At 47.5% G+C, this 23,591-nt stretch overlaps 1 long non-coding RNA gene across 1 annotated transcript; it reads right to left on the bottom strand.

Moving 5' to 3' along the window:
* Positions 1-21,360: 21,360 nt before the first annotated feature.
* Positions 21,361-23,535, bottom strand: LOC142905748 (uncharacterized). The gene is made up of 3 exons (XR_012929778.1): positions 23,457-23,535; positions 22,113-22,176; positions 21,361-21,451 (listed from the first exon to the last, which is right to left on the bottom strand). It is a non-coding gene; the product is annotated as an uncharacterized LOC142905748 (long non-coding RNA).
* Positions 23,536-23,591: the final 56 nt, after the last annotated feature.

Genomic DNA, 23,591 nt, shown 5'->3' with positions numbered 1-23,591 from the left:
TTAAATCGCAAGTGGTCAACGAGCTTGGATTTCTGCGGTGGCTGTTCTATCTCCAGCCGAACGTCGGCGGGAGGAAAGGCATCCCTGCCGTACATTAAAAAGAATGGGGAAAATCTCGTCGCCGCGTGAGGTGCCATGCGGTATGCGGCGAGGACCCCCGGAACCTGCAAGTCCCGATCGGGGTGGGATTCATCGACCTGATGGCATAACATAGCGGTGAGAGTTCTATGCAGGCACTCCACCATGCCATCGGTATGGGGATGGTAGGGCGAAGTGTACACTTTCTTTGTGCCCAACAGGCGGCACACATCATTCAACAGGACTCCTGAAAAATGTCTTCCCTGATCGGTCAGCAACCGTTCTGGTGCACCCTTGTCCAGGACGTAGCCCTGAACAAAGGCGTCCATGACGGCCGCTGCCGACTGGTTGAGGAGGGCCCAGGCTATAGGCCACTGCGTAAAATACTCCACCACAACCAGAAGGTACTTATTACCCCGTGGCGTCGTAGGAATAGGGCCCAAATTATCGAGAGCCACCTACTCGTTTATACGAGACACCGAATTGTTTTGCAGGGGCGGGCATGCCGTTATAGCCGGCGGTTTACGTTGCGCGCAATAGGTGCACCCCAGTAGAATGTCGGTTACATCGTGCAGCATACCCGGCCAGAAAAATTGCAATCGCAACAACCGAATGGTTTTATGAACACGCAAGTGTAACAAGCGCTCGTGCGCTGCCTATACGGCTTTACATCGCAAGGCGGAGGGCATGACGATCTTATGTTGACATGAGTCAGCATCCCAATGCATCAGCAAGCCGCACTTCATAACAAATGAATTTAATTTCCCTTGACGCGGAGCCGCATTATTTGCGTGACGACGCATCCCCAACAACGACATGTCGTTGCTCTGGTGCAAGTCGTCACTGACCGTTGGATCTGCATGATCCGACATCGGCGCTGAGGCGACGGGAACCGCGGCGGACACCTTTTCGAGAGGCATGACCTGCGCAGGCAGTGGCGGCTTACAACGGCCAGAGCCCAAAAAGCATGCACATTTTTGAGCCGGCGGGAGGCGAGACAACGCATCGGCATTCGTGTGTTGTGCACCCTTACGGTAAGTAACATTGAAATCATAGTCCTGAAGGACTTCGAGCCACCGAAAAAGCTGGCCGGATGGTTGGCCAACCTGCAGAGCGTACTGTAATGCCGAATGATCAGATCGCACGGTAAAATGCTGACCATACAGGTACGGCCTGTATTGCTGAATGAAAAAGACAATGGCCAGCAGCTCACGTTGGGTAACATAGTATCGTTGTTCAGTAGGTGACAAAACTCTGCTATCATAGGCAACGACCCTTTCAATGCCATCAACCTTTTGGGACAGAACACCCCCAATCCACGTATTGCTAGCGTCGGTGTCCAACACGAATGGTACGGAAAAATCGGAGTATGCAAGGGACGGAGCCGTTATGAGTGCATTCCGCAAGGAGTCGAATGCAGCCTGTTCTGCGTCCCCCCAATGAAACATCACCCCTTTGGACGTAAGGTCATGAAGCGGTTTGGCAATCGTCGCAAAGCCAGCAACAAAATGGCGGTAATATGACGCAAAATCAATAATACTGCGAACATCGCCCACAGATGTAGGGGTCGGCCATTGGCGAACGCATTTGGTCTTTTTCAGGGTCGGTAGAATTTCCCAAGCGGCTGACAATGTGGCTCAAATAGTGCACAGACTCACGCAGAAGGTGACACTTCTGCGGCTTGACTTTTAAGTTAGCGGCCCGCATTTTCAAGAATACAGCACGCAATCGCTCAATGTGTTCACCGAACGTGCGGCTAAAGACGATGACGTCAAGATAAATGAGACATGAGTCCCACTGGAGCCCAGCGAGGACCAGCTCCATGAGCCTCTGGAACGTCGCTGGGGCCGAGTGGAGACCCATGGGCAATCTATTAAACTCAAAAAGGCCCTGTAGTGTCCGAAGAGCAGTCTTAGGTTTTGATGCTTCGTCGAGGGCGAGTTGCCAAAACCTGCGACAGAAGGTCCAAAGTGGAGAAATAGTGCGGCCCCGCCAGGGCATCCAATGACTCGTCAATACGAGGGAGAGGGTAGGCGTCAGCTACCGAGATTTTATTTAGGCGCCGAAAATCAACGCAAAAATGAAGACTGCCATCGTGCTTTTTGACCAGCACTATTAGAGCACCCCAGGGACTAGTGTAAGGAGAAATGATTTCGGCCTCCAGCAAGTCATCCACAGCCGATTTAACATGCTGCTTCTCCGCCGGGCTAAGTCGAAACGGGTTTTGTCGGATAGGGGCAATGTCACCAGTATCAATGTGGTGACGCAGCAGCTTGGTGCAGCCAATATCAAATTTAGATTTACTGAATATATCAGAAAATTCTGTCAAAAAAGCGCACAATTTAATTCACTGCAAACCAGAGAGAACACCTGTGTCTGCGCAGAGCACGTCCAACCATTCCTCATCTGATTCGGAAGGGGGTCGAACCTGTGGCCTGTCAAGCACGTGTCCCATAACTCTGGTCCCCAGGGGCGCCGAGGTCGTGTGAGTGAGCACAGTTTCTTGCGGAATGATGGTTGTGGACAATCCGACATTCAAAACCTGTAAGAACGGTTCCCTGTCAGCTGCTACTTGGGTCTGTGCAGCCACTAAATCCAACCCTTTAACAGCTGTGTTCGAAGGTTCCAGCAAAATGCCATGTGCCGAGGCGCCCAGGGCTAACGGTTTCTTTAGTCGCAAGGGCACGAGCATTTGTATCCCTGGCGGAATACGGACTGTGCTGACGACGAACGCCTGCACAGAGGCATTTGCCGTGCGCAGACATGAGGGCGTGGGCAAGAACGTCATCCGTCGACCCGACGGGAGTTCGATGCAGTCTTGATCTACAAGGATCTTAATAGGCATTGTCGCGAGAAAGTCAGTGCCTAACAAACACGGCACGGCGAGGGAGGAAGAGACCAAAATAGGCGCCGCCAATTTTAATGTCACCAATCGAAATTTGCGCACGAATTTGCCCAATAATGCCCAGCAATGCCCAGCGAACTTCCATTAGCGGCGAAACACGGGATAGAAGCACGTTCCAAGGGGCTGCATCGTACGGGCAGTATATTATAAATCAAATCTGAAATGATCGTAGCCGACCCACCAGTATCAACCAACACACGGAATTCGACACCCTCGATCGATCCGACAACCACGGAGGAACCTGCCGTCGCCGCGACTACCCTATGGGCCAACTCAGACCACTGCTCAGGTCCGAGTGGCTGCGAAGAATCGCTGGAACACTGCGCATCACACGCCGAATCGCGAGCATTTCTTATGGTGCGTTGCGGTGTGTATGGTGTGAATGAGGGCCGAGCGTGAGAGGCGTCGGGACTTTCCTGATTGTGCCGCGATGCCGTGGGCGTCCTGCAGTCCTGGCCTCGGGATCTGGAGGAGCGTCGTCGAGGCGCACAGCACTCGGAGGCGATGTGGCCTCGTCGGCCACAGTTGAAGCATGTCACGTCGCTGCGTGGAGGAGGCCGTCCCCTCTGCTGGTCGTCGCGGCGACCAGCGTGGTCGGACGATCGCCGGCCCGTTGACCTGGTCGCCATGAAGGCCCGGTCGGGGGAGAATTCGGCGTCCCTGCTGGCAGGCTCCGATGTCGATGCCGAGGCGGCGATGGTCGAATCCGTGTGGAGCAGTAGATGCGCGTGGATGCTCTGAGCGGCTCGTAGCAAGCACATACTCTCCTCGTCCATCGCTTGAATGACGATGCGCAGCTCGCGCGCCAGTTCCAGCATCTTCTGGAGGACGATAGCATCCATGGCTTCATCGTCCATGCGGGGGTAACCCGCTCTTGCCATCGCGAGTAGAGTGGTCCGGAATGCTAGTGGAAACTCTTTAGGGTGGTGTCGCCTATTATAAAACCGGCTGCGGACATCGGACGGAGGTCCGTAGACGTCGGACATCCGTCAGAGGGTCGATTGTAGAGTCGCCCTTCATTGCCTAGGGATGGTGAGGAGTGAGGCGAGAGCGTCATCATCCAGGGTGGCCGGTAGCGCTCGAAGCGCCTGTGCATCCGACCAGCCCACCATTTCTTGGTGGCTTAGGAAGCGACGCTCGAACGCCGCCCAGTCGCCCCCTGTAGACGCGAATTCATGAAAGATGGGCAGGCGCTGTTGGAGGGCGGACGTCGTTTTTTCCTCAGCTTGCAAAGTCTCGAGCCGCATCATCACAGTATTCTGTCGGTACTGTGATGATGCGGCGTCGGCTGAGTAGCGTGAGTTAACAGCATCGCGCGCCGATGACGCTGCGGGGTGTGATTGGCCCCCAGCATTCCCAGAATCCCCTTGGCTTCCACTTCCGGCGGGACCACATGGTTCATCGGCGGGAAAATAAAAATGTCCATCTTGGCCGATGGCGGGAACATCCGCCGGTGGCTGATTCGATCCGCCTGCAACCTCCAAGTTGATCTCGTCGAAAATTGGTACCGCAGCATGTAGAAGTTGGGCGAAAAGGCTGTGTGCTGCCCGGAGTCCGTTCCCCATGGCATGAGGAGCAACCGGCTGCTGAGCCGGTGGTTGGGCGGCTGACAACACGCCGGCATTTTCAGCGGAGTTGGCGGTTCGATCAGGTGAGTCAGGGTTTTCTTCATTCTGACTTCACACGTGGGCTGAACTTCTCGTTTCCATTTTTAAACCACTTCTGACTCCAGTTGTAGTGTTTATAATGACGAATAAACTTCTTATGAGGCACACTCTATTGTAATACTTCTCTTTACACAGTCCTTAACACACACAGGGGTATACGGTCCCCTCACCCGATACCCTAAGAAGGTACAGCCTCCGGACTTAGCGTGACCTACACACAGGTCTCTTCCTAACCTAAGGAGGTACAGCCTCCTATCTTGGCAGGACTTACTCACACATCTACCGCTATCCTAGAGTCCTCCGGCTGGGACCTAGGGGTGGCTATCTGACCCACCGCTGGCCCGGCGGGTCTTGACCACTGAATGCGCCGAGCCCTAGCCCTCAGAAGGGCTGGAAGGCTGGGTTCAGTGACCTGGCTATCTTCATCCCGAGTTTTGGTCTTCTTGTTGGGAGAGAACTCCCCGCGCTTTGGGCGGTCACCCTTATACCCGTTTGTGGCCAGGTGTAACCAATCCCACATTCCCACGTGGAACTGTCTGATTAGTTCTTACCAAACTGTGGCTACAATCCACTTCACCTCGTCTGACCCCAACCGTTATGTACATAGAGGTAACGCTGCACTGCCCCTTTGATACCTAGTGGCAATGCAGGTTACCGAACAGGGAGTAATTAACACCTCTACATATGAAAAGCTTAATGCAGCTGTGTAATAAATATTTTAATTGCCAAAGGTTTGACGGATTATTTTTTTATAAATTGATGAACTGTAGTACTGTCTTCCCATCGTTGGGAAACGAATTGATTAATGCAAGATGAAAAAAATTACTGAATTTATTAAAATCATGAGATCTGCATAACGTGAATCAAATCAGAAATGTGGACACTGACGAAGCACAGAGAATAAAAGCTGAAGGGCACGGAGATAGTCCGGAATCTCGGCTCCGTGAAGTATTCCTGGGTAACCCAGCGTAATCATAACGCATTCCAAAATGACGCTCCCGTCTGGTTACGTGAGACCGATGGAACGATCGGGATGAGATTGGTGGATATTGATGCAGCACATATGAAGGCTGGCATAGCACACGGGGGGGAAGGGGGGTATGTTGTCCAGTACGACCCAAAAAGCCCCATCATGGTGGTGAATGTCGTGCAGTTATCTTCACGCAGTTCGCATGTGAATCATGATGGTTGCGCGTGGTGGTCGTGAACAATGGTGTTTCTTTGCACAGTCATTGGAGTCTACGTGTAAGTGGGAGCAGTCTGCGTGAGGGTGGGAGTCTTAGTTCATATTTAACACGAGAGTGCCTTCGTGTTAAACTGTTTTAGTTCTCCCGAGCCCATCATACAGCTGCTACTCCAGCGCACCAGCTACGACCAGGCATAAACCAACTCCTATCACTACCCCAACTCCAACTCCTATATCACCACCCTTACCCAGGGTCTTAGCAGTGTTGGCTGAGTGTTTCTAACTCAGCCATTATGAACGTGAGAGAGACAGCTAGACGTAGGGCTTGAACCCAGGATCTCAGTTTTGCTTCAGTCTCTCTGATACAGCCATTACGACCCTGATACACCTAGACCTAGGGTTTGAACCCAGGATCTCTGCAGTGTTGGCTCAATGTCTCGGACCCAGCCATTATAAACATGAGAGAGACACCCATCCCCAGGGTTTTAACCCAGGATCTCAGCAGTGTAGGTTCAGTCTCTCTGACCCAGCCATTATGAACCTGAGAAAGACACCCAGCCCCAGGGTTTGAACCTAGCATCTCAGCAGTGTTGGTTCAGTGTCTCGGACCCAGGCATTACGAACTTGAGAGAGACATCCAGATACAGGGCTTGAACCCTGGATCTGGGCTTGAACCCTGGATCTCAGCAGTGTTGGCTCAGTGTCTCTGACCCAGCCGTTATGAACCTGAGAGAAACACCCAGACCCAGGGCTTGAACCCAGGTTCTCAGCACTGTTGGCTCAGTGTATCTGACCCAGCCGTTATGAACCTGAGAGACACAGCCAGACCCAGGACTTGAACCCAGGTTCTCAGTGCTGCTGGCTCAGTATCACGGAGCTAGCCATTACGACCCCTCAGCCTCATGGTTGCAACTAAACATCTTCACCATCGTGGTATGTTAATCGCTCATTCAGCATTATACAATGTTTTTTTCTCGCCAGATTAAACATTTTCACGTAATTCATAAAAAAATAACCGGATTACAAGAGCCCGAATTATGCCAGCTGTTTTGGGTTCGATGCCGATACCGATCGGAGAGTCCGAGTCCACCGATTGCCAATATATCAACTGATGTTTTGTGTTTTAAAAAATGCTGAATGTTTTAATCAACATGAATACCTCTATTTTTATTAAACGTTCCATATTTGAGAACATTTCACTTAAATTATTACATGAACGAGCATGCACACAAATTAAAATACACACATCAATTGTTTTTTAATGGATTCAACGTAAAAAAAAGTTGAAAGGCAATACAGTAAGTTTTGATTTAAAGCTTTCGTGACTGCAGGGATTCATATTCTGGGTTCTTTCGGTAAAGTCACGTAGAAGGGAAACAATAAAATAATACAAATATAATTGTTTTATATAATATATAATTGTTTTAATTGTTTTATATAACAATATAATTGGTTTATATTTTTATTATTTTATTGTTTCCCTTCTACGTGACTTTACCGAAAGAACCAAGAATAACAATACAGTACTTGCAAATTGAACTTAATCTATGTTGGCAGAGTCTGGCAGTGCTGAGACATCAGAGTTCAGTTCTCGAGTATTGTTGCGAAATGGAATAGGCTACGTGCAGAGACTGATGTCGTGGGGAAGAGTTGGTGAGGTCATGATGGGGTCACTCCTACAGCATTGTTAGTATCCCGAACGTGCTAGCAACGAATGTGCACGCGTCAACTTCTCCACCTCACGATTGCATTAGAACTTCCTCTACCGAATCCTTTAGCAAATAATGTTTTCATTTTCCGCAATTGTCATCCCACAACGCTGCAACATCAAATTAAGCGATCCTTTATGCGGACGATACAAAAACAAAACCAACACTTAGCAAATCATAAAACTAAAAGATGAATAGATAAATAACTAGAGAAAAAATGGCCAAGAGAAAATGATCATCACGAACTGTCATTTACAGGAAAAAGAATATATTTCTTTCATTCATTTTTTTAACGTATCAAACATCGTGGTCCCAGGAGACTCTCCTCGGATCTCTCCCGGGCAGCACGTCCCACTAGGCAAAGACCCCAGGGCTGCCCAGGTACAAGCTGGTGGGACAATGTCGCTCGGCTGGCCTGGGAACGCCTGGAAATTCCCCAGGAAGAGCTAGAGTCTGTGTATAAAAGTGTCGTGAATAGTTGTTTAGTGTATAGTGTAGTAGTGTAGAGTAATGTAGTGCTGGAGTCTATCACCAGGGAAAAGGAGTCTGGACCGCCCTACTCAACATGCTGCCGTCGCGACCCTCACCAAAACAAGCGGACTGAGAAACGAACGAACATCGTAGCACATTGGTGGCATAAAATGCCGATAATGACGTTTAAAAAATATATATATCGACCGATGTATATGTCGGGCTCTAGTTTTGAGGATTTCGCCAGACATCCAGATGCACCAGGGCACTTTACCTTCCCGTGTAATTTTCATTATTTGCCAAATTAATATAATTTTCACTTGGGGTGAATTTCAAGTATTCCAAAACAGCCCTTGCACTCTGCCAAAGTGCCCACCGTATCGTTTTAATTATAAGGCTCACGTTTCTTCCCCTGTGCTTTAAAATGGTAGTTTAACTATTAATGAAATTGAAACTTTTTTTGCATGTAATGACTTTTGTTTATATTTCACAGAGAGCAGAGAGAATGATTCATAATTGCTGGAAAGCACAGACACGCTGGAAGGGCAGGCAGAACCACTGCCAACAATTTCGCAAGCTCTACGGTCCTACAGTAGGATGTTTCGCCAACTCCATTAATGGGTGTTTATTGTGCTCCAGTAAGCGAGTGTGTGTCTTATCAGGCTCATGAGGAGGAAGCTCTTGATGGACGCTACTGGGCAGTTGGAAGCAGCGTCCAAGAATAGCGGAGGGCGCAAAAGTGACGCTCTCAACAACGAGAGGCTCTCCAGGCGGCTAAAACTGAACGAGTTGGCACTGTGGGGAGCACAGGTGGTTCATCTGCCTGCCATCTCAGTCAGTTAACCCACAACACCTTGGTCTGTTTCATGATCTGTCAGTGGGCCTTCGGCACGTCACGTGGCTACAACGTGCACTTAGCCTGGCACAGGCGCTGCGGTGATCTCACTGCCACATAGTCGTGAATGGGGGCTGTAGTTGTGTCAGAATATTTGTACAACTTGCATTGGCTGCGTCTTATAATTCAGTTGAGGTGTGTTATAATGTGCGTTATTACAAGGTATGGGGGAGCAGTGGTGCAGTGGTTAACTCGGATCTAAGAACCCGGCGACCCGAGTTAGATACCCGTTCACAGCCAACAGCAGTGATGATTATCTGAACTGATGCTAGGACTCTCTCTAGGTCAACTCAGCCTCAAATTAGTACCTGGTGCTGTGTGTAAACATCGCCACTGGGGAGACAAAGGCGGTCGGGCGTGGTGCTTGCCACCCATCTCGTGTGCTGTGCGGGCCATCATAGGCGCTTGCTAACAGCACCTGCCCCAACTGTCTGTTAAGGCTCTACAGGGGATATTGTCTTTGTATTACAATGATTGGAGGTGTAATTACACATGTAAAGCTTAATGCAGCTGTGTAATCAATATTTTCATTGCCAAAGGTTTGACGGATATTTTGTTGATATATTGATGAACTGTAGTACTGCCTTGCCATCGTTGGTAAACTAATTGATTCCTGCAAGATGAAATAAGAAATTACCAGGTTTTTTTTTACATTTTGAGATCTGCATAACGTGAATCAAATCAGAAATGCGGACACTGACGAATCACAGAGAATAAAAGCTAAAGGGCACGGAGATGGTCCGGAGTCTCAGCTCCGTGAGGGATTCCTGGGTAACCCAGCATAATCATATCGAATTCCAAAATGACGCTCCCGTCTGGTTACGTGAGACCGATGGAACGATCGGGATGAGATTGGAGGATATTGATGCACACATACACACAAAGATGCCCCGTATAGCCCTTACAGACTTGGGACAAGTGCTATTAGCGAGCAGCACCTATATGGAGGCTGGCATGGCACACGGGGGGGGAAAGAGGGGGGTGTTGGTCAGCATAACCCAAAAATCCCGATCATGGTGGTGAATGCCGTGCAGTTGTCATCCTCACGCAGTTCGCGTGCGCGTGGTGATGGTTGCGCGTGGTGGTCGTGAACAATGGTGTGGCTTTGCTGAGTGATGGGAGTCGATGTACGAATTGAAGCAGTCTACGCGGGGGTGGGAGTCTTAGTTCATATTTAACACGAGAGTGCCTTCGTGTGAAACTTTTACAGTTCTCCCGAGCCCATCATACTGTTGCTACTCCGGCGCACCAGCTACGACCAGGCGTACCCCAACCCCTATCAATAACCCAACTTCTATAAACACCCGTATCACCACCCTTACCCCTGTCACTACCCCAACCTCTATCTCTACCCCAACCCCTATCACTACCCCAACTCCTATCACTACCCCTCCTTAACCGCTCCCGCCTGTTCTTGTCACAATAACTACACCACAAATTTCAATAACCCCGCTATTTATCTAAACCACTATCATGGTACGCACAATTTTATAATAGCCATCAATTCTTTATGAATAAGGCGCTGTATAAATTTATATAATATAAAAATAGTACATTTTCTCTAAGCTTTATACAATTGCATCTCCAAGAGCTGTACAATGACAAAAACAGACACCCTCCTTCCCTTCAGCCTCCCCTTCCTCCACCAACTCCGTCCTCTCCTCCATGCTCTCCTCCACAACCTGTCTTCTCCAAGACACTTCACACAAGCCAAGACACATTGAACCCAGGCCACACCAGCAAACGAGGCAACATTGTTCAATGTATATTTACAAGTAAATTTTACAACGTATATTACAATAACAATCATAATGTATGGAGTGTGCGTGTGTGGGGTGTAGTGTCTTGGGTGCAATTGTCCCCTGGTCCATCGCTTGCGTCCGCTGATGAGCATTGTGCCACTGCTGGTTCGGCGCTGGCTGCTCCCAAGGATCGTCTGCGCCATTTTGCAACGTTCAGGGTGTCCTGCCTGTGATCCATCCTGGGATTAACCAGGCCGGATTACAGTTCCAGGAACTCACAGATCCTTGAAAGTTCTTGACATTGATGAGTTCCTCTGGCAAGCGAGGCTGGGTTGGCTGGGTTGTGAAACCCGGATGACCAGCCATGGCAAGGCCTAGCAGCCCATGTGTGTGTAGTATGTGTGTGTGTTGTGTATGTGGGCGTGTGGTGTGTATGTGGGCATGCGGTGTGTATGTGTGTGTTGTGTGTATGTATATCTTGGGATGGGAAGAGGGTGGAGTGTGTGTGTGTATGTGGTGATCGTGGTGGTGATGATACTAATACACATCTATCATCACCACCCCTTGCGTCGTCATGGCTACTCTGCGGTGGACACTCCACCACAAAGCAGCCGGCGGCGGAAGAAAGAGCAGATTGCTCGTCCCACGCGAGCAAGTCGCGACCGCTTCTTCTTCTTCTGCTCTCTCGTCTCCTGCACCAGCAACTCCGTCTTGGCCTCCGTCTTCCCCAGCTTCTTCTCGAGCTTCTCCTCCTTCCCCTCTTCCTCCTCTTCCTCCACCTTCCCCTCAACCTCCCCTTCCTCCTCCACCAACTCCGTCTTCTCCTCCATGCTCTCCTCCGCAATCTCCGTCTTCTCTGCAGAGGCCAGGGTGAGTGAGGGCTGCGCAGGAGTTGACCTGTGAAGGGACAGACACGACACCATTTCATATCCCGTCTATCGTTTGTTATTACTCTACAAGGTCACAACTCCCGGTCATCCGTGCGTGAAATATCCCCGTTGCATTTTCACCTTGCTTTGCAACATTCACAGAATCTTAAGACACAGTAGGGCTTTCCTTGGTAATTAACGAAAGTGCTAAGAAGTAATAATATAAACACACAGGACACACACGCAGAGCGGCTTACGGTTGCACAGCGGCTGCAGAGGTTCTGTCGCTCTCCTTGTCGCACAGCGAGACCAGTCCCAGGTCAGTGGTGGCGACGACCGTGATGGTGGTTGCAGCGGTGGTGGTGGAGGCGGCCGTGGTGGCCATGATGGATGCAGTGGCGATGGTGGTGTATGTGGTGGTGATGCCGGCAACAGTGGTTGTGATGGTTGTAGTGGTGATAGTGGTGGCAGCGGCGGTGACGGTGATGGTGGTCGCCGTGGTTTTAGCTGCAGCTGCTCCGGGTTGCCCTGGTTCACCCGTGCCGATATCCTGCAGCCATTTATGTGCCAGCGCCTGCTCCGGTGTCATCCGAAAAGCCGGGCTCCATCTGTTGAGACACACAAACAGACGCGGCACACGCCGTGAGTGATGATGATTGGAGGGTTTACATTCGTATCCTCCCACCGGGTCCTAGAACTAATGTCAGCAGTAGTAGCAGTCATCCACTTTTGGTGATGATCACCAAAATCATCATCATTGACCATTTGCTGCTGTGATCAATGGCAGATGCACCACCTGTGCTCCCAACTCTGCCACTTTGCTGCGTATTAGACGCTCGGTGCTCTGCTCGTTGTGAGCGTTGCTCCTCCACCCTCTGTTGTTGCTGAGTGGCGACTTCCGTCCAACTGCCAATTAGCCTCAAAGTGCACCTTGCCTGGCATTTCCCTGTGTCGTATTTATCGAAACTGAACTCAACGCCGCTGGTAACATTAATCGCCAAGTCCAACCAGCTCCACATCCTCCAATGCCACGTAAGCTCATCTCTACTTTGACATGGCCCAGCAGTGACATGGCCCAGCAGTGACGGGGCCCAGAATGAGCGCGTTGTTTACCGTGTGTTGCAGAGGGTCACAGTGCACATCCAGTGGCCGTCCTGGTTAATGCAGCGGGTGTGTGAACCGTAAAAATACTCGCTGTTTGCTTCATAGAGAATGTTAAAGATCCTGTCATGTAATTTGCAAGAGAAGGCCATTGTATGCTGACATCACGGTCAAAATTAGACTAAAGAATGTACTGCTTGTAAGCAGGGCCGTCCATAGGGGGGTGTGGGTCCACGGCCAATCTCACCGTGTGGGCCCACCGACACCTTCAAACTAAAGCGGAAGTGTTACATCTGACACCACCGTGACATTGAAGCATGGCACCCCTCAAGTTACTCGACTTGAATGTACAGTGGTACCTCGATATACGTCGTTAATTCGTTCCAGAAGGTCGAACATATACTGAAAATTACGTCTACCAAACGAATGTTTCCCATAAGAAATAAATGGAAATGAAATAATCCGCTCCAGAGTATAATAAATTATATTTTATTTTGGCATATTATACGTTCATTTGGGTTGTATTAAATAATTTAGACACTACTTATTATTAAAATGCATACATAAATCAAAATAAATGCATAAATAAATTGAAATAAATTGAAATGAAAATAAAATTTAACATCACTTTACCTTGCTGAGAGGAGTTGAATGAATGTACAAAAAATTCACGTTAAAATGATTAAAAAAAACACGTGAAAATGCACATGGATCTACTGTACAGGCGGACGGAGGAGTGGCGCTTTGTTTAAGTCGTGAATCGGGTATACGCGGGTACGCGGTGACTTATCCCGACCCATATAAGTTCTAGCAAGCGCGTCGTATCCCAAGCAAGACGTCGTATCCCAAGACATTTTTTTCTCGTCAAAACACGACGTATACCAAATTCGACATATGCCACAGCGGTCGTATACCGAGGTATGACTGTACGTAGAAATCATCGCCCCCCACTACACAAACTTGGCAGGACCCTCCTGAAAAAGAGTCCTGAGGCTCACTGAAGCTTTCCGAGGTAAGCAAACGTCAGTAAAATAATAAAAGCAGTGGTCTACATTCCCCAATTCTATCTATTATCCTTGTTCGACCTTGAAATCATTATTGCATTGCACAGGGCGCTCGCCTAAATTCTACGGCAACGCAAACCACCGTATATCACATTTCATCCATTCCCGTGCGCTTTTGCGGTCTAGCCAAGAGGAAAACGCCAAGGGACGTGGTTGCGGACATGAGCAATTGTGGACTTTTGACTTCGAAGATGATAAGAGTCTAGGTCTCTGTGTAAGTATATGGATCATGTAAGTATATGCAATGATAGGGCTTCTGATTTTGCTTGAGAGGGATGGAGCTATTTGCTGGAGGAGAGCGGTCGCTCATCATTTAGAGCAGAGTGACCGATGCGAGAATCCTCGTGGGGTAGAGGGGCCCTTACTGGAGGCAGCTGCTGATGAAGTCCACAAACTCCGGGCCATAGTTTGCGAGCAGCATGCAGAGCGGGCGTCTCCCTGGCACTCGATGGCAACCAAACATCCTTGGCTGCTTGTCGGATTCTACAGGTAGCATGCACAGACAGGAGAAACAGTCACACAACCTACGTAGCCCTTGCACACCGGCAGCGATGCCGCAACAGTGCGATGTTGTAGCACTATGCCATGGCCCAGCGGTAGCAATTTTGCTGCTTGTTATAGAAGTTTGTAGGGTGTATTAACCATACCAAAATTCGCATTGTTTGCTTCACAGTGGACGTTCCAGATCCCGCGACGTCATTAGAAAATAGTCGGCCATTGCGTCCCAATGTGAAAAATGAAACTGAAAATTACTCCATGAGAAGTGTAATGGAACATCGCCCAATACTGTGAAACTACAGCAAACTGTCTAAAATACAGCAGCACCTTAATTCTAGCTCATCTCATGCTAAAATAATGGCACACAAAATGTAATAATCATAATATTTATTATGAATTACTATTAATTATTGTAATAAACCATACATTTTAAATCGAATGTTTGGCATCATCTGGCATGGGTGTTGGTACGACAAAGGAGCATATGCACGATTCATTATCGATATTTGGGTCAGGCCGCTTAATGACTGAGACACATTTTCTGCTGCAGGACCCGAATGTCAGATGTACAAGCATTTCAAGGCTAACTGCCTGGATTTCAGTCCGACTTCTTGCATCCTGCCCTGATGATGCTTGACGCAGTTTCAAGTGAAAAGTTGCATCTAATTGCGAAAGTTGGTTGTAAAAATCGAAATTGAAATATTTATGGGTGGTTAAGCTAAAAGAAGAACAGTTGGCTCGTGAAACACTTTACACATTCAACTTTCATTTGTTTGCCTATGTCGGGTGTCGGAGGATCTTAAGGACCTAAATGGTCATATCATTACGTGGTTTTGCCAGAAAATCTATTACGAACCATGTGCAAACATAGCCCCCCTAAAATATAACAGTTCTGGGGCACCCCCTCAAACGTAATCCAGTCAGCCTGTCCCTTCAACTTACTAAAGTATTTGTTTCTTCTAGGAGCAGCTTTCACCAAGTCGTCCGGAGGCAGCCCCAGAACCTACGCACGGTTCACACAAAAAACAAAGATGCCGCATATAAATGTAACTGACTGTTGTGGCAAGTGCTTTAATAAGCACCTATTAAGGCCAATGCGGCACACTAGAGGATGGGCCCCATAGCAATAGGTACTTGACACACCACATGATTACTCATTTGTTTTTTCGGTAAAGTCACGTATTTCTACATACGTTACTTTACCGAAAAAACCAATGAGTAATTTTATGCAGTCACGAAAGCTTTAATACTTTATTAATGCCACATTATTATTTAACGCTGTTGGCCTATGTCCATTTCAGGGATTCGTCAACACTCTTGGTGATAAGCGGGAATCAAACTCGGGTCACGAGGTTGGTAGCACAGTTCACTAACCACTATGCTACCACTCCCCACGGTTCTCCCACAGGTGCAGGGCAGTGGTAATGCCTTGGCCCAGAAGTAGCACGTTTGCCTCCTGGTTCAAATCCAGCCACCCAGTTTTTACTTGCGATGTGTACAAACCGTAAACCACGACGTGCCGTCTGCTTTATTCGCAGTGGATGTAATGATCCCATGACGATACTTGAAAGGAGTCGGCCATTGTATGCACGAGTTATGGTCTTGCAAGTGTGCTGGATGTAGCTTCAAGTAAAACCTAATTAATTTCTAAACTTGATTGGAAGAATTGTTCTTCAAATTACTGGTGGTGAGCCTAAACAGCAAGGAGCTGTTTAAGTTTGTGCGTGCACGACAATTTATTATGTTTGGCTGTGTCAGAAAATGGAGGTAAAAAATATTCCCAAATAATTACATGACCAAGAATCTATTATCATTCACGAGTGAAGTGCTGTGTGGGCAGTACCTCCATGCAGCACACTAACTGGTCATCAAAGTTCATGGGGTTGAAGATGGCTGTTCCGGTTGCCATCTCCGCCACGGTGCAACCCAGAGCCCACATGTCCGCTGAGCAGGTGGACGAGTAACCCAGGTGCCCCTCCGGAGCCATGAACATGAGGGTACCGAAGGACACGGAGGCTGAAAATCACAAAGACAACGATCCCCATTTAACCTTTAAAAGTATCAACTGACACGTCATTACCCACACACGGTCACATGTACATACGTGTGCGCAAACACAGACACGGGGGTTTACAAAGGCAAACAGTCCCCGTATAGCCTTTAACAGACTGTTGGGACAAGTGGTGTTAGCGAGTACTTATTAAGGCCGGCACGGTACACAGGATGGGTGGCTACCACCACGCACTACCGCCTTTCTCAGAAGGTGCTGTTTACACTTTGCTGCAGGTATTCATTTGATGCTGAGTTGGTGGTCGTGGCGGCTGTGGTGTCACTGCTGGGCCATGTCACTGCTGGGCCATGTCACAGTAGAGATTTGCTCATGTGGAATTGGAGGATGTCGAGCCGTTTGGACTTGGAAATGACTGTTACCAGCGGCGTTGAGATCAGTTTCGTGAAATACGACACAGGGCAGTGTCAGGCAAGGTGCACTTTGAGACTACTTGGCAGTTGATGGCAAGTCGCCACTCAGGCCCAGGAGGAGTTCAGATAATCGTCACTGGTGTAGGTGGTTGTTAGCGGGAATGGAACCTGGGTCGCTAAGTTCATAGCGCAGTGTGGTAACCGCTACTAGCAATCTCAGGTAAGGGCACTCACTTTGACAGCCCTCAACGAAGCTGTGTCCAAAGTCTGTGACCTTCATGGTCCCTGCCACGCGGTCCTTGACCAATATGTTTTCCTAGATGAAGAACAAAAGAAGGCATTCACAGAGGGTGTAACAGCATTCATCCAGCAGTCCAGTGATCATATACCAAAATTGCAAAATATCTACGAAAGGTGAGTTAGACTTGGTGACTCTGTCATAAAGGTTAGTTGCAACGACAGGATATGTTTACCGACAGCTGCCACTGGGGGTGCCCTTTCAAATGTTAGATGAGATGCGATGTAAGTCGATTATTGCTTGTAAAAAGAGACCCTAAAGTAGCTAAAAGCTGCTCGTCCATGTTAACAAGTTGGGAAAAATCATGTACAAGCTTGGATTGGGTAACACTTTCCATCACGCGTTTGTCTTGGAAATAATGTATTTAGTAGGATGGAGGCTGATGAGTCGCCCTAAAAAGGAGCTTAATAGCTCAATGGGCTTAATTTGGAAAATAAACTTCTGATTCTAAAATTAATTTGTATATTTGCAAATTGAGTAATACCCCAGGTTCCTTCGGGGATGCGTTCCAAAAAGGTGTAATGACGAATATCCAATCAATGTAAAAGGGGAAGACATAAATCAGAGAATTACTGGAGTTATTTCTTCTCCTGGTGTGTGTCCGCCAATTGTTTCTTTCTCAGCCAAGTCAGTAATAGCAACACACAACTTTGGCCAAAGTCTGCTTCACATTCGATCATCTTTATCAGAGTTACCATGACTCCCCCACCGCCCATCCCAGACAGATGAACATAGCTAATACATTAAAACCCTTTGATCAATGTGGCTGGGGCTTTCTCCAGGTTTACAGTGAGGTTCCGCCAAACACTGTGTCCACTCACAGGCTTGAGGTCACCGTGAATAATTTTCTTCGCGTGGAGGTGAGACAGGCACTTGAGGATCCCCTTTGTAAATATTTTCACCTCCTCCATCTGAAGGGGCTCGGCATTCTGGCGACGAATCAGGTCATCCAGGGTTCCGCTGTGAAAGAGGCAACAATACAAAGTCGGTGCCATTCGGTGATGTTCTGATTCATATAATAACAATAGATTATTATGCTTTAAACAGGACATCCTCACGCCTCTTTTTCAGGAGGGTCCTGCCAAGTTTTGACAGTAGAGGGGGCGATGTTGCTGCTATGCATTATCCCAATTTAGTGTCGGTAACATTCAGCCATTGGGGTGATTAGCCAAGGACAGTCACGTTGGGTATTTATTAGAAACGATACACGTTTTATTTTACCAACTGATTGAGAGGATATGGCTATGTAAAAGTGAGCAGGGCTAGCAGAGAAACGAAAATGGCTTCCAGCTCGACATGTGTCCCAGTTTAGTCTTAAAACGACACATTGTCGCAAGAGCACGTCAACGCAACGATGCTACCTGACACGTGGTACGTACCTCAACAGCTCCAAGACGATGGTGTAGTGTTTTCTGAACTGAAACCAATCTAACATCTTGATGATGTTGCAGTCGTCGGTGTCCCCCGCCTGAACTTGGATCCCAATGTGTATCTCCCTCCTCTGGAGATTGTCATCATTGGCGCTGCAAATACATAGTCCACAATTAAATATTATTGATAATAATGTAGACTTATATACCATGTACACTCTCAAAGACAGAGACCTATTCAGATGCGTAAGCATCCACATACAAGTGGGAAGGCAGCCAAGCAGTAAGCTGGCGCTTACAATTTCCCAAGCTCTGAGATCCTTTGTATGTTAAGATGAATCCGCCAATTAATATTCATGATAAAAGATTGGGTCGTGACTATGAATATGGCTCTCAAAATTCAAGGCTATCGCAAAGAGAGGTGCTATGATTCACAGACACAGCCTGCAGTAGTTTCAGGGTAGGGGCCTATGTTACTTTAAATTCGGTTGTAATTTTCAGCATTGGGATGTTTAGGTAAGCCTGCTTAAATTGTATGGGTTTTTTTATCTTCGAGAGGAAACTGGAAATTCTGGAGTAAACCGATGCGAAACATGGAGATATAAACTCAGAAAGGCACTCGGGCCATTCATGCTGTGCGGCACAAATGTTACCACTGTGCCACCCTGCCTTCCCTTTTATTCACGTTAATAACATCAGCCTGATTATGACATGGGCCAGTGTGGAGTCTTACCTCAGTGGAATGCTCAGGATTTTCACCGCCACTAGGGTGTTTGTCTTGTGGTCAAGACACTTGATCACTATGCCTTGACCGCCCATCCCAATGATCTTCAGCACCTCATACCGAAAGTTGAGGTGCTCGTGTTTAACCTGCGCAACAATCACACAGTGGTTAAGTGCCGATTCAATTGAGGCTCATTCAATCAGTGCTCGTTAGACAACGCATAGAGAGACTTAATCCATGCAGTGACAAGGAGCACGAGTTACTGAAGTAGCCGAGCTTTGTCAATTCTAGTGAAGGGTGAAGACAAGACTTGATGTGCTCATTTGCCATGCTAGATAACCATTTTCAACACACTTTTGGCACACAGCACGAAGGGCCTGGGTTAAATGTGCAGCTCAGTCTCTTTTTGCGTGGAGTTATTTTCTACCCCTCTTTAGAAAATTGTGAGTGTGTAGAGTTTGTATGCTTTCCCCTTGTTCTGCATGGCTTACATGCTGGTTCTTTGAAATCTGCCCATTGGTAATAAACACTCACAATGTAACCGGTGATGACCAACCATGCTGAAAACGTACCTGCAAATTGATCAATTGGTTTTACACACAGCAACCTCGCTAAATACTGCAATAAATTGTCAGAACCGTCCTGAAAATTTAATGGCAATGTTGCTATCAGAATCAAAGTGTATTTCCAGAGTAAATACATTGACATCAAATACCAACTGCATATATGCAGGTAATTTTTCAGCATTTATATATTTGGCCAATACCAGATACAACGAGTGTGTGACAACACTGTGGTGTGAGGACATTGTCGTTGATGATGGTGTACCTGATAACGCGATAATGATACCGTGCGCAGTTGATTATGCTGAATGTGATGACGATGTTTATGATGATGATGACACCCGAAGTAATAACCAGGGTGGCCTGCCGTATTTATTCCACAGACTTTTGCAACGAGCAGCAAGCCCACTACCACCGAGCCATGGCATCGCCTCCAAGGCGGGTATTTTGTGGAGTGCCTTACCGGAATATAATTGTCGTCTTCATCATCGTAACCATTATTGTAGAAGCCCCGAGCTTGATTTTGGAGCCCAAAGTACCATATCTCCTGCATGGCTAAGAGCTCTGTTCGCTCACTTTCTTTCAGGTAGCTGCCGTAGAGCTGCAAAATTTCTGCAGAAATGGCAACAAAAACAATAATTAATACATTATTATTACTATGCTTGTTTCTTATCTTAGATTCATATCGCGCCTTATTCCAATGTGCATTACACCAATTACAACATTGTGCATAAGATGATAATAGTTGAGACAAAAAGCAGGGTTATTAAAAGTGGTGGTGTAGGTATGGTGACAGCAGAACAGGCATGAGAGGTTAAGGAGGGGTGAGGGTAGGCCTGGTCTTGAATGAGGGTCGGGGGTTAGGGAGCAGCAGTAGAGGTAGTGATAGAAGTGATGATAGGGGTCGAGGTAGTGATATGGGTTGAGGTAGGCTTGATTGCAGCTGAGGGACAGAGTCAGAGAGTAGCAGTAGGATGGGCAAGGGAGAAGAGATGGCTTTTATTTAAGGGAGGAACAGAAGTAGGTTTTCCACGGACAGCCTTGTTCTTGCCGAGTTATTACAATAGGGGCTGATGGTGTAATCAGAACTGAATAGCTGCTGGTAATTGTTAAGTCTTTAAAGTTTGGCCAATGACAGTAACAGTTTGTTTTTTTACGTGAGGAAACTGGAGTCCCTGAAGGAATCTCGTGCGGAACAGGTCGAGAACATAAACTCAACATGCAGTGACATCCGAGTCAGGAATCAAACCCACGCCTTCTTGCTGTGTTACCACTGTAACACCTTGCTGTCCAAACTTTAGATGCCGTGTCAAAGCACATTGGGACATAGGAAATAAATTAATCATTTTGTCATAAGTCTGGTTGACAACGAAGGAGAAAACAGACTTACGTAAATATGTGAGTTGTATTTAAATTGTAACTCTCACTTTTATAAGCACGGTTGCTAGGTATTACAGCAACACTTCCACTACACAGGCCAATCAGCTGCCAATCAGCTGAAAGCAAAATTAAGCACCCATGCAATATGGCTACCTTCACATCCCCCAACCAACATGGCTGACGCAATGTCCTCCATGTAAAAAATGGACAACTTGACATCACCCGTACAAGAAAACCAGCACGATGTTACCCATGCCATATGGCTCACTTAAAGTCACCTCTAGAATATGGCAACCAGGACATCTTCCATGAAACATTGCCACCGTCACATCCGCACTCCACGATGTAGCATGGCCGATGTGACATCACCAATGCAACATGGCTGATATGATGTTCGCCATAATTGTTATTACCATGCGGGGTTTTGCACTGGATGGTGGCTCCGTCTTGTGAGTCTGAGAGTGCACTCCATCTCACGTCTTTCCTCTGTATCTTTCTCGATTGGCTTGACTACACACACAAAAACAAATGTCCACAATATAGCGTTTAACAAACTGTTGGAGCAAGTGCAGTTATTGAGCACTGAGCCAGCATTTCTGAAATCTTCGCTTCCAAATTCAGGAGGGTCCTGGCATGTTTTTTTAGCAGTGTGTAATGTTACTGGGTGTAATCCCAATGTATTAATTTGCAGATTGTTTTTGGAAGAGGAACACATGGAATAGAGAATATACGCAGGTGAATGACAACAGTCAAACTCTTAATAAAAAGGACACATTGTGGCAATAAGCGATGTTGACCAATGGTCAAGGAAAATAACAGTGACAGCCAAGTAATGGAGCACTTCCGAGAGATCGTCCAACTGGAGAAGGAGCGATAAAATCATCTCAGCTAGCAGGAGCTGAACGGAATATTATATCACAGGATATTTAGAGGTGTCATCGGCTTGGGGAGGCCTTCATTCAGCAGTGGAGAGATAAAAATGCTGTAGATGTTCTGGTTAAAATAGACATTCAGGTACACAGACAGGATCTCAGTCAGACACTGTTTGATACCTAGACACAGGCAGGTAGACACACAGCCAGGCAGAATTTGTGAGGAGAGAGAGTAGAGAACACAGGCACGTGAATCACATATTCGCCCATACATCACCACGCGAGTTGAGGTGCCGTACCTCCATGTTGGCGACGTGCAGAGCAAGTTTCGTAGAGTGTTTGTGTCTCACACCTTCTGGGTTTCTGTGAGGAAAGCGGGAGACGAGTCTAGGGTCGTACACAGTCTACGATCATTTCTCAATAAGATTCACATCTCTATATCGTGAAATCCTGAACATTTATATAATTACTCATTTGGGATTGCACATCGCCCTCTACTGGCAGACTAATGGCCACTTGCAGACCAAGTTCTGAGCCACCTTGTGACCCACAGGGATAGCTATCACGAGAGGTTGAGAGGGGTGAGTATGGGGTGAGACAGAGCAGCAAAATCCATCATTGTACTGCACTTCTATGCTCCCCCATCCCATGATTTAACCACAGCTCCAACACAAACCCACATCGTCAAAACGGACATCCATCATCAACACGAACCCACATCATCAACACGGACTCACATCATCAACACGGACCAACATCATCAACACAACACACAGTTTAACACGTAGGCTTTCACGACTAATATCATCCATAATAGAGGGTTTTTTGGGTTAAATATATAAATGTGTCGTTAAAACCCGCCACCACCCGACACAGACAACTAGTACGGGTTGTCACTTAAACAGAACATGCCAATTAGTCACTAGTACAGAACACCGGTGCGTTGCAGAGCCAAGCCACAACATTTACAATTTGAGCACGACGTTTAGCCACTAAGGGGCCGTCCATAAATGACTTCATGCGATTTTGGACGATTTTTGACCCCCCCCCCCCCCCCTCGTCAAACGGCATCACAAAAAGTCAGACCCCCCCTCAAATATGACGTCACAAAGCTCTGCCCCCCCAAAAAAAATATATAAACATGCTTCAAATCGCTTTAAACTGTCATTGTAGTGCACTGATGTTGTAGGAGAAAACATGTATTAAAAAGTCTATTTAATTAAGTAGAATGTGTTGCCTATGTTAAAAGTTTCGCATTTTAACGTGGCGTCACATTTCTCAAACCCCCTCCCGCCTCGTTACACATCGTCACAAATGTCTGACCCCCCCCCCCTCCCCAAGGTGCGTGACCTCATTTATGGAAGGCCCATAATTACCACAAGTTTCATCAGGCGACATACATATTTGTGGAGAAGTCTAACTGTTCCGTTATTTATATACACACATTAACATGGACCCAAATCATCAGACCCACATCATCAATACAAACTCATATCAACAAAACGGACTCACATCATCAACACGGACTTGCATCATGAACACAAAATCACATCCTTAACACATGAAGCTGCCGAGTGTAACCAAGTCTCACTCTGATTCGTTCCCACTCTGCTGCTCTTTCGCCACACCTCTTCCACTCTCACCTGTTCGAGTATTCGCTCGGAGTGGCTTCAGCTGCTGTCTTCTGCGTCCGTCTCCTCCACGTGTCTCTCGAACATTGAGGGCACGTGGTCCGAGACCGGATGTCGTAGGATATTGCGTCACGGTGACGTCAGTAC

Source organism: Petromyzon marinus, chromosome 58 (assembly GCF_048934315.1).
Source record: "Petromyzon marinus isolate PM22_M1 ecotype Great Lakes invasive population chromosome 58, UKy_Petmar_22M1.pri1.0, whole genome shotgun sequence".
In the NCBI taxonomy this organism is placed as follows: Eukaryota; Metazoa; Chordata; class Hyperoartia; order Petromyzontiformes; family Petromyzontidae; genus Petromyzon; species Petromyzon marinus.
This window is presented reverse-complemented; position numbering and strand designations above follow the sequence as displayed.